Source organism: Pseudophryne corroboree, chromosome 3 (genome assembly GCF_028390025.1).
Source record: "Pseudophryne corroboree isolate aPseCor3 chromosome 3, aPseCor3.hap2, whole genome shotgun sequence".
Classification (NCBI taxonomy): Eukaryota; Metazoa; Chordata; class Amphibia; order Anura; family Myobatrachidae; genus Pseudophryne; species Pseudophryne corroboree.
In genome coordinates this window covers 407,472,822-407,487,019 of record NC_086446.1, presented here as the reverse complement: position 1 = coordinate 407,487,019, position 14,198 = coordinate 407,472,822, and the positions used below count along the sequence as shown (strand labels likewise).

At 47.2% G+C, this 14,198-nt stretch overlaps 1 protein-coding gene and 1 non-coding gene across 5 annotated transcripts in view; both read left to right on the top strand.

The window, feature by feature from the left end:
• SAMHD1 (SAM and HD domain containing deoxynucleoside triphosphate triphosphohydrolase 1) overlaps positions 1-14,198 on the top strand; it is a 272,305-nt gene that overhangs the window by 203,166 nt on the left and 54,941 nt on the right. The window lies entirely within an intron of this gene.
• LOC134899893 (U5 spliceosomal RNA) lies at positions 505-623 on the top strand. The gene has a single exon (XR_010173439.1). It is a non-coding gene; the product is annotated as a U5 spliceosomal RNA (small nuclear RNA).

The window sequence follows — 14,198 nt, the reverse complement described above, 5'->3', positions numbered from 1 at the left end:
ATCTCACATAAGAACTATTTATCAACAAAGTTCCTCTATCTTGCGCTACTAATGCGGTAGCAGATTAAGTTCGAAAACGATCACATCTAAGTCTGTTTAAACGATATCAATTCCGAAGTAAGATATAAATACGGTAAATCAAATACTTTTACCTACTACACCAGCAACAACAAAAGTACGCGCACACTAGCGGTACATTGCTGTATTCACTTATTAAGAATAAAGATGTGTTTTCAATTAGTTCGCCACCCTTCACTCGCGTTTCCCACAAAGGGACAAGGGTGCGTATACTCTGGACGACAGTCACAGAGAGTTAGGATTTGTACAGTCACAGAGAGTCAGGATTTGTAGTTAAATTCAACGCAAAGGTTCTAAAACACGACAGATTGCTGTCGATAAATGTACTAGAACTCTGTGCATTTTACAATGCAATAGATAAATGTCCTAGAACTCTGTGCATGTTACAAATGCAATAAATGATTCGCTTTCAGTCGGACCAGGGATAGACTCTGGTTTCTCTTCAGAACGAATAAATCTTTCGCTTGTTACTAAAGATTTCTGTGGAGAGAAACAACCGTGAGTTTCATGTAATTTTGTTTTTCAGGCCTGGCTCACGCTGGCCTTAAGCAGTCAAACAAAGCAACGGCAGTTGCATACTCAACAACAGTGAGAACCAAGAAGCCGCATGACAATGCGGCAGGTAACTCAAATCTTCAATGGCTCAGAACGCCATTATGTAAAAATGTCAAGACATCAATCCGTGAGTGGACATCTGTTAGACACACGATCTCACCCGTCAGGGTTTGGATCTTGAAAACTGGACATTAAATCCAAAGGTGTTTCATATGTGAGTCCACACAAGGAGGTTACCCTCAAGTATACATGATGACATCTCGCCACAATTACAAAGTTCAGTATGTGTACATCACATTCATGGGGTCATTCAGCATCGTGTGTCTAGCTACACCATTTTCCGCTTCTCTCTTCGTTGCCAAAACGGATCAGAAGACAGTTCGTCACAGTCATACTGGTGGGATCTCATGGGTTTCAGAGAAGTTGGTTCTCGAATTTACAAGGAATACTTGCACACGATCTGGGCCCGCTCATAATACGTCCAACCTGTTACATCAGGAAACGTTCTTTTACCCATAGTTACCTATGTACCTATTATCTATGTACCGCAGCTGCGGTTGACAGGGTGAGGGTTCAGACCGCCCTCTTAAAAAAATAGAGCGTTACTGTATCGGTTATACCAACCATGTTACGAAATAGTAAGCCGCTTAAGGCAGCTCATTATTAAAAAATTTCGTGTGCTTACATAGGTTGTAAACCTCGGAAGTTTCCAACATCATACTTCAAGTAACCGTATTCTGTTAAACGGAATGGGATGGAAAACTGCGTTCGTCTGCACTAAGAGTGCAGGTATCTGTGTGGTAAACTTATTTTCAAAGCGTTTGCCTCTATTTGCGTCTGTAAACATCTTTCTACAAGGTGTCACCAAAGTTCAGACTCTATTTATCCCACCTACAGCGCCAGGCGATTTGAGGTTGGGGTTCAGATTTATGACAGTTTTCACCTTTTGGAACCTTTTCAACAAAAGGGAATTAAGTTTTCATATTTTGGAACCCTTTCAAAAAATGGGGATTAAGTTTCTCACTTTGGAAAACATTTTTCTTCTAGCCTTGGCTTCGGCAATAGTACTTCGACAAGGGGTTTGTTTTCAGATTTGGGTGCCTGGTATTCCAAGCCACCGTATTTGAGTTTCTCATGACAAAGCAGATCTTCGGACGAAATCCGCTTTCATATTCTTCACATCAATATACCAATAGTGGTTCCTGTGTGGACAGCACATTCTTGAATTCTGAATGTGGTACACGCGTTACGCGTTTATATATGTACCGAACGTCTACAGTACGTGATATGAATACGTTGTTTGTTCTATATGATACTGCAAACTGGGGTTAGCCAGTTTCTCAGCAGACATTATCCAGTTGGATAATAATGACTACAAGTCAGACTTACTTTAAGGCTAAGTTACAATCGCCTACGTCAGTAATAGTTCATCCCACAGGTTCTGTGGGAATGTCAGACCCAACGGGTCGTGGAGCGTCTACGACGCGGCTACATAGCCTTCAGTGCACCACGTTTGTGCACGTTTATACGTTATTAATGGTGGCGCCATCAGCATTTAGCTTTGGCCTGCCTACTGTTACAAGTATCAAACAGCTCGCCCGCCCACGAGGGAAGCTTTGGTACGTCCCAAGAGTACTCCAGTGACCCCTAGTGGATGATAAAGAAAATAGGATTTTGGTACTTACCAGGTAAATCCTTTTCTTTGAATCCATAGGGGGCACTGGACGCCCACCCAGAGCAGTTTTACCTGGGTTGTTTTAAGCTCAAGGGAGCTTAGTGAACAAATTTACCTTGGATGGTATTAAGCTCAAAGGAGCTTATGGTAACACATTTTCACCGATTGGCTCAAATTATAAAGTTCTATCGGTTAAGGTGTCAACTGTTTAGTTGACAATAAGGTTACAGGTCAACTTTGTGGTTGTCTGTTATGTTATAGGGATTCTCCATTGTCAATCCTCTCTATATCCTGTTCGCTCAGTAAAAAACACTGGCAAAGTACACTGAGGTACTTGGGGATATGGAGGGGGGGGAGAGTCCTAAATTTGAATATTCAGTGCCTTTGTTCGGCTACGCCCGTCCATATCCCAAGAGTACTCCAGTGCCCCCTATGGATTCAAAGAAAAGGATTTACCTGGTAAGTACCAAAATCCTATTTTCTCCTTAGTGGAAATATATTTGGGCAGGCTATTGTCATTTCTTACTTTAACCGCTTGCCTGGCATGGTCGCGTCATATGCGCCCACACCAGGAAATACATTATATGATCTGGTCACAAACTCTGCAACCAGTCAGATACCGGGAGATAATCTTCTAACAGCCACTCACAGAGGGACCTCCCAGCCCATCTGCCTCCCTGCAGCCACCCCCAGTGAGGTACCGCCTGGTAAATGTAAATTAAACACAAACACCCCGGCCCCCGAGTGTATACCTGGCGGGAATAAAAGAAGCGATAGTTTCCTATGTTGATGTACGACTGTTTGGCAGGGGGATAGAAACCAGAGATATTTGACAAATACTACAAAAAAAAGCCTTTTTATTTTTTTTCTGTTTTTTATATAAAACCGTTTTGGATACATGTTCTCTTAATTTACTCATAATGTAGGGGATGTAAGGTTGCTGTATTTAAAACAGCAGCAATTTTTCTAGGTACACTTGCATAGTTTTTGAAGGAACTCAGCAGGGAGGTTGTTCCAAACGTCTTGGAGAACTAACCACAGATCTTCTGTGGATGTAGGCTGAAATGTAATCCCAGACAGACTCGATGATGTTGAGATCAGGGCTCTGTGGGGCCATATCATCACTTCCAAAACGACTTGTTCTTCTTTACACTGAAGATGGTTCTTTATGACCTTGGCCCTCATTCCGAGTTGATCACTCGCTAGCTACTTTTAGCAGCCATGCAAACGCATAGTCGCCACCCACGGGGGAGTGTATTTTCGATTTGCAAGAGTGTGAACACCTGTGCAGCCGAGTGGTATAAAAACATTTTGTGCGAAACGAGACTAGCCCTGTAGTTACTGATTTTGTGCGTTGATTGCTGCGACGAAGGTCCCGGAATTGATGTCAGATACCCGCCCTGCAAACGCTTGGACACGCCTGCGTTTTTCCAAATACTCCCAGAAAACAGTCAGTCGACACCCATAAACTCCCACTTCCTGTCAATTTTTTTTGTGATCGGCTGTGCGAATGGAATCTTTGCTAGAAGCAGTGCAAGACAACAATGCTCTTTGTACCCGTACGCCGTGCGTGCGCATTGCGGCCCATACGCATGCGTAGTTTTGACTTTTTTTTTTAAATGATCGCTACACAGCGAACAACGGCAGCTGGTGATCAACTCTTAATGAGGGCCATTGGCTGTCTGTTTGGGGTCGTTGTCCTGCTGCAGAATAAATTTAGAGCCAATCAGACACCTGATGGTATTGCATGATGGATGAGTACATGCCTGTGTTTCTCAGCACTGATCTTAACATCATTGAGTTTGTCTGGGATTACATGAGAGACAGAGGGATTTGTGGCATTTCAAATGAACACAACACTTGTTTTTTCTAGTGAAATCTACCTGTATATTAAAAAAAAAAAAAAAAAAAAAAAAACCATAGCTTTTCTCTGTTACACCTATATTTTATTACAGTACACATTTTTTTTTTTTTTTAACAAACAACTTTTTTTAAGCATCTGTTCAAGCATACAAGAACCTTACATGTTTACTCTGTATGTTAACAACATCTTGGTAATAACAAATATCAAATACAATCAGCATATAATAATATACTAAGACAATTGTACTAGACAAACCTAAAAAGTAGAGGTTAAATAGGCTAGGTGGGCATGTGTGGGAAACCCCTTAAATGCAGTACACAGTTAATTCTAAATTAAACCAGGCTCAATGGGTATGAAGAAAAAAGCTGGGTTTGAATCTGTTCTAGTTTCGACCGATTTTCATTTCTGTTACCAGGGTTGGCTGGTTTAAACCAAATTGTTGTTGTGTTTTGTTTATTTTTTATTATGCTGTGACTACAGGCACTGCACCGTCGTGACTTCTTAAAAATAGCCTATTCTACTAAAAGATTAGTGTTTTTATTCAAGCTTTTTAATGTCAGTGCCATGCCCACTGCTAATACTTATTTCCTCCTTTTTTGTGGGTGTTTGTGTGTTTCTCTGAAAAGTGCTTTTGCATTTTCCATTTTCTGTTGATATTCAGAATTATTTAATCATAAGTAATAATTATACCAAATGCTTAACATTAACTTGTTCTTCTTTTCAATTTATCATCGATCTCTGAGTACTTTGTGTGTTTATCTAACATCCAAAAGGGATACTGGGGACACTTAGTACGATGGGGTATAGATGGGGTCCAAAGGAGCCGGTGCACTTTAAAAGTTCAAACGGGGTGTGCTGGCTCCTCCCTCTATGCCTTCCCCCACAGCCCAGTTTAGAAAAATGTGCCTTCAGGAGAGGATGCACACTCTGGAGCTCCAGAGAATTTTCTTCAGTTTATTTTCTCTGACGTCCTAGTGGATGCTGGGGACTCCGTAAGGACCATGGGGAATAGACGGGCTCCGCAGGAGACTGGGCACTCTATAAGAAAGATTTGGTACTATCTGGTGTGCACTGGCTCCTCCCTCTATGCCCCTCCTCCAGACCTCAGTTAGATTTCTGTGCCCGGCCCGAGCTGGTTGCACACTAGGAGCTCTCCTGAGCTTCTAGAAAGAAAGTTTAAATTAGGTTTTTTATTTTACAGTGAGACCTGCTGGCAACAGGCTCACTGCATCGAGGGACTAAGGGGAGAAGAAGCGAACCTACCTGCTTGCAGCTAGCTTGGGCTTCTTAGTCTACTGGACACCATTAGCTCCAGAGGGATCGACCGTAGGACTCGTCCTTGGTGTTCGTTCCCGGAGCCGCGCCGCCGTCCCCCTTACAGAGCCAGAAGCATGAAGATGGTCCGGAAAATCGGCGGCAGAAGACTTCCGTCTTCACCAAGGTAGCGCACAGCACTGCAGCTGTGCGCCATTGCTCCTCATACACACTTCACACTCCGGTCACTGAGGGTGCAGGGCGCTGGGGGGGGGGCGCCCTGAGCAGCAATAATATCACCTTGGCTGGCAAAATAACCACAATATATAGCCCCAGAGGCTATATATGTGGTAATTACCCCTGCCAGAATACAGAAAAAAGCGGGAGAAAAGGCCGCCGAAAAAGGGGCGGAGCCATCTCCCTCAGCACACTGGCGCCATTATTCCCTCACAGTTCCGCTGGAAGGAAGCTCCCTGACTCTCCCCTGCAGTCTACACTACAGAAAGGGTAAAAAAGAGAGGGGGGCACTAAATTTGGGCGCAGTTTAATACAATAAGCAGCTATAAAGGGTCATAATTCAGTTAGTCCCTGTATTATTATAGCGCTCTGGTGTGTGCTGGCATACTCTCTCTCTGTCTCCCCAAAGGGCTTTTGTGGGGTCCTGTCTCCTTTAAGAGCATTCCCTGTGTGTGTGTGCGGTGTGTCGGTACGGCTGTGTCGACATGTTTGATGAGGAGATTTATGTGGAGGCGGAGCAGATGCCTATAAATGTGATGTCACCCCCTGCGGGGCAGACACCTGAGTGGATGGATTTATGGAAGGAATTACGTGCAAGTGTCGACTCCTTACATAAAAAATTTGACGACATGCCAAATGCGGGACAGCCGGCTTCTCAGCTCGTGTCTGCCCAGACGATTCAAAGGCCGTCAGGGGCCCTGAAACGACCACTACCTCAGATGGCAGACACAGATGTCGACACGGATACTGATGCAAGTGTCGACGACGATGAGTCAAATTTAATGTCCACTAGGGCCATTTGTGGCATGATTGAGGCAATGAAAGAGGTATTACACCTTGCTGATATAAACCCAGGTACCTCAAAAAAGGGTATTATGTTTGGGGAGAAAAAACTACCTATAGTTTTTCCCCCATCTGAGGAATTGAATGAGGTGTGTGAAGAAGGGTGGGCTTTTCCCGATAAAAAATTGGTGATTTCAAAAAAATTACTAATGGCGTTCCCTTTCTCCCCAGAGGATAGGTCACGTTGGGAAACTCCCCCTAGGGTGGATAAAGCGCTCACACGTTTGTCTAAAAAGGTGGCACTACCGTCTCCGGATACGGCCGCCCTAAAGGAACCTGCTGATAGAAAGCAGGAGGCTATCCTAAAATCTATATACACACACACTGGTGTTATACTGAGACCAGCTATTGCTTCAGCCTGGATGTGCAGTGCTGCTGCTGCTTGGTCAGATTCCCTGTCGGAAAATATTGACACCCTAGACAGAGACACTATATTGCTAACCATAGAGCATATAAAAGACTCAGTCTTATACATGAGAGATGCACAGAGGGAGATCTGCCGGCTGGCATCTAGAATAAGTGCTTTGTCCATTTCTGCTAGGAGAGGCTTATGGACTCGGCAGTGGACAGGAGATGCAGATTCTAAAAGGCACATGGAAGTTTTGCCTTATAAGGGTGAGGAGTTATTCGGGGACGGTCTCTCAGACCTTGTTTCCACAGCAACAGCTGGGAAGTCAGCATTTTTGCCCCATGTCCCCTCACAGCCTAAGAAAGCACCGTTTTACCAAGTACAGTCCTTTCGACCCCAGAAAAACAGGCGGGGAAAAGGCGGGTCCTTTCTGTCTAGAGGCAGAGGAAGGGGGAAAAAGCTGCAACACACAGCTGGTTCCCAGGACCAAAAGTCCTCCCCCGCTTCTTCCAAATCCGCCGCATGACGGTGGGGCTCCACAGGCGGAGCCAGGTACGGTGGGGGGCCGCCTCAAGAATTTCAGCGATCAGTGGGCTCACTCACGGGTGGATCCCTGGATCCTTCAAGTAGTATCTCAGGGGTACAAGCTGGAATTCGAGGCGCCTCCCCCCCGCCGTTTCCTCAAATCAGCCTTACCGACGACTCCATCGGGCAGGGAGGCTGTGCTAGAGGCCATTCACAAGCTGTATTCCCAGCAGGTGATAGTCAAGGTACCCCTACTTCAACAAGGCCGGGGCTACTATTCCACACTGTTTGTGGTACCGAAACCAGACGGTTCGGTAAGACCCATTTTAAATTTGAAATCCTTGAACACTTACATAACAAAATTCAAGTTCAAGATGGAATCGCTCAGGGCGGTTATTGCAAGCCTGGACGAGGGGGATTACATGGTATCCCTGGACATCAAGGATGCTTACCTGCATGTCCCTATTTACCTTCCTCACCAGGAGTACCTCAGATTTGTGGTACAGGATTGCCATTACCAATTCCAGACACTACCGTTTGGACTGTCCACGGCACCGAGGGTGTTTACCAAAGTAATGGCAGAAATGATGATACTCCTTCGAAAAAAGGGAGTTTTAATTATCTCGTACTTGGACGATCTCCTAATAAAGGCGAGGTCCAGGGAGCAGTTACTGGTCGGAGTAGCACTATCTCGGGAAGTGCTACAACAGCATGGCTGGATTCTGAACATTCCAAAGTCACAACTGGTTCCTTCCACTCGCTTACTGTTCCTGGGGATGATTTTGGACACAGAACTGAAAAAAGTGTTTCTCCCGCAGGAGAAAGCCAAGGAGCTGTCATCTCTAGTCAGAGACCTCCTAAAACCAAAACGGGTATCGGTGCATCGCTGCACACGAGTCCTGGGAAAAATGGTGGCTTCATACGAAGCAATTCCATTCGGCAGGTTCCATGCGAGGACCTTCCAGTGGGACCTCTTGGACAAGTGGTCGGGATCGCATCTTCAGATGCATCAACTGATAACCCTGTCTCCAAGGACCAGGGTGTCTCTACTGTGGTGGCTGCAGAGTGCTCATCTTCTAGAGGGCCGCAGATTCGGCATACAGGACTGGGTCCTGGTGACCACGGATGCCAGCCTTCGAGGCTGGGGAGCAGTCACACAGGGAAGAAACTTCCAAGGACTATGGTCAAGTCAGGAGACTTCCCTACACATAAATATTCTGGAACTGAGGGCCATTTACAATGCCCTAAGTCAGGCAAGACCCCTGCTTCAAAACCAACCGGTACTGATCCAGTCAGACAACATCACGGCAGTCGCCCATGTGAACCGACAGGGCGGCACAAGAAGCAGGATGGCAATGGCAGAAGCCACAAGGATTCTCCGATGGGCGGAAAATCACGTACTAGCACTGTCAGCAGTGTTCATTCCGGGAGTGGACAACTGGGAAGCAGACTTCCTCAGCAGACACGACCTACACCCGGGAGAGTGGGGACTTCATCCAGAAGTCTTCCTACTGTTGGTAAACCGTTGGGAAAGGCCACAGGTGGACATGATGGCGTCCCGCCTCAACAAAAAGCTAAAGAGATATTGCGCCAGGTCAAGGGACCCTCAGGCGATAGCTGTGGACGCTCTAGTGACACCGTGGGTGTTCCAGTCGGTTTATGTGTTCCCTCCTCTGCCTCTCATACCAAAGGTACTGAGAATAATAAGAAGGCGAGGAGTAAGAACGATACTCATGGTTCCGGATTGGCCAAGAAGGGCTTGGTACCCGGAACTTCAAGAAATGATATCAGAGGACCCATGGCCTCTACCGCTCAGACAGGATCTGCTGCAGCTGGGGCCCTGTCTGTTCCAAGACTTACCGCGGCTGCGTTTGACGACATGGCGGTTGAATTCCGGATCCTAAAGGAAAAGGGCATTCCGGAGGAAGTCATTCCTACGCTGATAAAAGCCAGGAAAGAAGTAACCGCGAACCATTATTAGCGTATTTGGCGAAAATGTTGCGTGGTGTGAGGCCAGGAAAGCCCCAACAGAGGAATTTCAGCTGGGTCGCTTTCTACACTTCCTACAGTCGGGAGTGACTATGGGCCTAAAATTGGGTTCCATTAAGGTCCAGATTTCGGCCCTGTCGATTTTTCTTCCAGAAAGAACTGGCTTCACTGCCTGAAGTTCAGACTTTTATAAAGGGAGTGCTTCATATTCAGCCCCCTTTTGTGCCTCCCGTGGCACCTTGGGATCTCAATGTGGTGTTGAGTTTCCTAAAATCACATTGGTTTGAACCACTTAAAACTGTGGATCTGAAATATCTCACGTGGAAAGTGGTCATGTTATTGGCCTTGGCTTCGGCCAGGCGTGTGTCAGAATTGGCGGCTTTGTCTTGTAAAAGCCCTTATCTGATTTTTCATATGGATAGGGCAGAATTGAGGACTCATCCCCAGTTTCTCCCTAAGGTGGTATCTGCTTTTCACTTGAACCAACCTATTGTGGTGCCTGCGGCTACTAGGGACTTGGAGGATTCCAAGTTACTGGATGTAGTCAGGGCCTTGAAACTTTGTTTCCAGGACGGCTGGAGTCAGGAAGACTGACTCGCTTTTTGTCCTGTATGCACCCAACAAGATAGGTGCTCCTGCTTCTAAGCAAACTATTGCTCGCTGGATTTGTAGCACAATTCAGCTGGCGCATTCTGCGGCTGGATTGCCGCATCCTAAATCAGTGAAAGCCCATTCCACGAGGAAAGTGGGCTCATCTTGGGCGGCTGCCCGAGGGGTCTCGGCTTTACAACTTTGCCGAGCTGCAACTTGGTCAGGGGCAAACACGTTTGCTAAATTCTACAAATTTGTACCCTGGCTGAGGAGGACCTTGAGTTCTCTCATTCGGTGCTGCAGAGTCATCCGCACTCTCCCGCCCGTTTGGGAGCTTTGGTATAATCCCCATGGTCCTTACGGAGTCCCCAGCATCCACTAGGACGTCAGAGAAAATAAGATTTTACTCACCGGTAAATCTATTTCTCGTAGTCCGTAGTGGATGCTGGGCGCCCATCCCAAGTGCGGATTGTCTGCAATACTTGTATATAGTTATTGCCTAACTAAAGGGTTATTGTTGAGCCATCTGTTGAGAGGCTCAGTTATATTTCATACTGTTAACTGGGTATAGTATCACGAGTTATACGGTGTGATTGGTGTGGCTGGTATGAGTCTTACCCGGGATTCAAAATCCTTCCTTATTGTGTCAGCTTTTCCGGGCACAGTATCCTAACTGAGGTCTGGAGGAGGGGCATAGAGGGAGGAGCCAATGCACACCAGATAGTACCAAATCTTTCTTATAGAGTGCCCAGTCTCCTGCGGAGCCCGTCTATTCCCCATGGTCCTTACGGAGTCCCCAGCATCCACTACGGACTACGAGAAATAGATTTACCGGTGAGTAAAATCTTATTTTAAACGTTTGTTTTTTTCAGGTAGGCTGCTGGGCAACAGCCTACCTGCACCGAGGGACGCTGGGGGGAGACAGACACCGGCCTCCTGGAGGTGCTGAGTCAGATCCTGCTGACAGGACAACGGTCCTAAGGGTTAGTGTACCACAGACATGGCGCTCTCGCGCACACCCCCGCAGCACGTCGCACACCCCCAGCACAGAGCCTGAAGATCAAGGTGGTGAGTGTTGCCGGTCCCCCGGTTACTGGTGCGGCATGGCCGAGGGGTGGGCATACGGACTCTCCCTGGTGTGATCCTATAGCTCCCCCGCGCAGACTGGCAGCGGTAGTGAAAATAGGTGCTTGTACCTCATTTTACACATTGTATGGGACTTTGCCAGTATAAATCTACAAGTAGCTCCAGCGCCATTGGAGGGGGCAGAGCTACCTCAGAGCTGGACCAGAGGCTTCCTGGTGCCATTTCTTGCGCACTCAGATCTGCAACAGGAAAGTCCGCTCCTCCAGAGGATACTCCACGGCCAGACACTGGAACAGGGGTGTAGAAAAGGAGGTGAGCCGGCTGTGGGAATCTTTATAATAGGCTCCTCACACATAATTATACCATATTGCCTAACGTCTGATATCTCCATTGTTAGATACAGGCTGGTGCTGGTCCCTCCTTCTCCGAGTCTCTCCACACATACTGGGCTGGGCAGGCTTGCTTGTACCTGTGTCTCTGTGTTTATTTGTGTGGATGTAAATGTTCCCTGTCAGCATGGTGAAAAAAAGCTGTGTGTTCTCTCTGTCACACTAGATTTTCTCCCTCCCTTGCAGATTCTCTCATGTGTGAGCAATGCAGTCACTCTTCATATGATAGTGGAGCTTCTGGGGGTGATTTGAAGGAACAAGCTTGGGTGAGTTCTATTAAATTTATGATGGCTGACATGTCCAATGAATTGACTACAGCTAGGCAAGAAAGGCAGCAGTTGCAACAGTCCATGGCTACTCTGATTAAAGATAAATCAGTTTGCAGCCCTGTAACCCCTCTCTCACTTCCACTACCCCAAAAAGGGGGGTTACCTGACATCCTCTCAGATTCTGAGGAGGAGGGGGAGGAGTTGGAATCAAATGCTGAAGTGGATGATTCCTCTACAACTCAAGGAGTGGAGTCTTTCATCCTTGCTATTAGATGTCGTGCATGTTCCTGGGAACGAGGCAGATGCTCTGCAATCCTTTTTTGCTGCACAAAAGAAAGTGCTAGTCACCTTTCCGGATTCTAAGGAACTGGATGACCTTTTCAAGGAGCCATGGGCTACTCCTAAAAAGAAATTCCAGGTGACAAAGAAATTGATTGCTGCATTTTCTTTCGCTCTAAAGGGGCGAAAAGTCTGGGAAACTCCCCCTGCTGTTGATGCTTCAGTATCACGCCTGTCAAAAAAGACTCTACTACCGGTTCCAGGGGCTACTGCCTTAAAGGAACCTGCAGACAGAAAAATAGAGCCACTTTGAAATCTATTTATGTGACAGCAGGAGCCTCTCAGAGGCCTGTTATTGCTGGCTGTTGGGTGACCCATGGAATACATACCTGGGCAGGTAACATTCAAGAGGGCCTCACTGGGATAAGTCGCTGGCTGATATGGTAACACTGGGTCAGCACATTCAGGATTCTGCTCGGTTCCTCTGTGAAACTATTAAAAGCAAATGCTCGTACTACTACCATGGTGGTTTCTGCACACAGGGCGCTGTGGCTACGCCAGTGGGTGACGGACGCAGAATCAAAGCGGACTGTAGAGGCTTTACTATCTGGTAATAAAGGCAAAATCAAAGGAACAACTGTTGGACAGCATCTGTCGCACGACAATACTACTGTCACACCACGATTGGCTTCTGACCTTGCAGAAATCCCACCTTGAGCCAACCCAGCATCTCCAGTTCCTAGGGATGATATTGGACACTGGCTCAGAAAGTCTTCCTTCCTGTGGACAAGGCCAGGAAAATTCAGGAGTTGGTATGAGCGGTTCTGCAGCCGAATCGGGTCTCGGTACATCTTTGCACCCGCCTGTTGGGAAAGATGGTGGCCTCCTACCTGGCCATTCCATTCGGCAGATTCCATGCGAGGACTTTCCAACTGGATCTCCTGAAGAAATGGTCGGGTTCGTGTCTCCAGATGCACCAGGTCATACACCTCTCACCGTAGGCCAGGATGTCTCTCCTGTGGTGGTTGCAGTCCTCCAACCTCCTGGAGGGTCGGAGCTTCGGAATCCAGGATTGGGTTTTCTTGACCACGGATACAAGCCTTCGAGGTTGGGGAGCTGTCACCCAAGGGGCACAGTTCCAGGGCAGGTGGTCTACCCACGAAGCTGTTCTTCCAATAAACATACTGGAACTCAGAGCGATCTACAATGCTCTGTTGCAGGCGTCTCCTCTCCTTCAAGTTAAGGCCATTCAGGTTCAATCAGGCAATGCCACGGCAGTGGCATACGCCAATCGGCAAGGAGGGACGAAGACCAGGGCCTGCATGCGGGAGATATCCAAGATACTCCTCTGGGTCGAAAGGAATGCAAGGGCGTGTCGGCCATATTCATTCCAGGAGTGGGCAACTGGGAGGCGGACTTCCTAAGTCGTCATGACCTGCACCCAGGCGAGCGGGGACTCCATCCGCAGGTTTTTCGACTGGTAACTGATTGGTGGGGCTATCCACAGATCGATCTGATGGCTTCTCGGCTCAACAAAAAGCTCCAGCACTATTGCTTCAGGACAAAGGACCCTCAAGCGGTGGCATTGGACGCACTGACGATGCCCTGAGCCTACCAGCTAGTGTACCTGTTTCCTCTGATCCCATTGCCTCCCAGGGTTCTAAAAAAAATCAGAAGGGAAGGGGTTCAGTCCATTCTGATTGCCCCCGACTGGCTGCAGAGAGTTTGGTACGCAGATCTTCTTGCCATGGCCATAGAAGACCCCTGGTCTCTACCTCTTCGGGAAGATCTTCATTAGCAAGGGCCGTTCGTCTACCCAGACTTACGGCAGGTTGGTTTAACGGTATGGAGGTTGAGCAGAACATTCTAGCTAAAAAAGGTATTCCGGGTAAGGTTATTACAACCAAGATTCAGGCCAGGAAGGCTGTCACATCGACACATTAGCACCCTATCTGGAAAAGGTATGTTTCTTGGTGTGAGTGCCGAAGGTATGTTTCTTGGTGTGAGTGTCGAAGGTATCCTTCTACTGATTTCAACCTGGGGCGGTTTTTGCGTTTCTTACAAGCTGGTGTGGACATGGGCCTGCGATTAGGCTCCCTCAAGGTGCAGATCTTGGACTTGTCCATCTTCTTTCAGAATAAATTGGCTGCTTTACCTGAAGTCCAGACGTTTTTACAGGGTGTCGTTCACATCCATCCTCCTTTCGTGCCTCCCC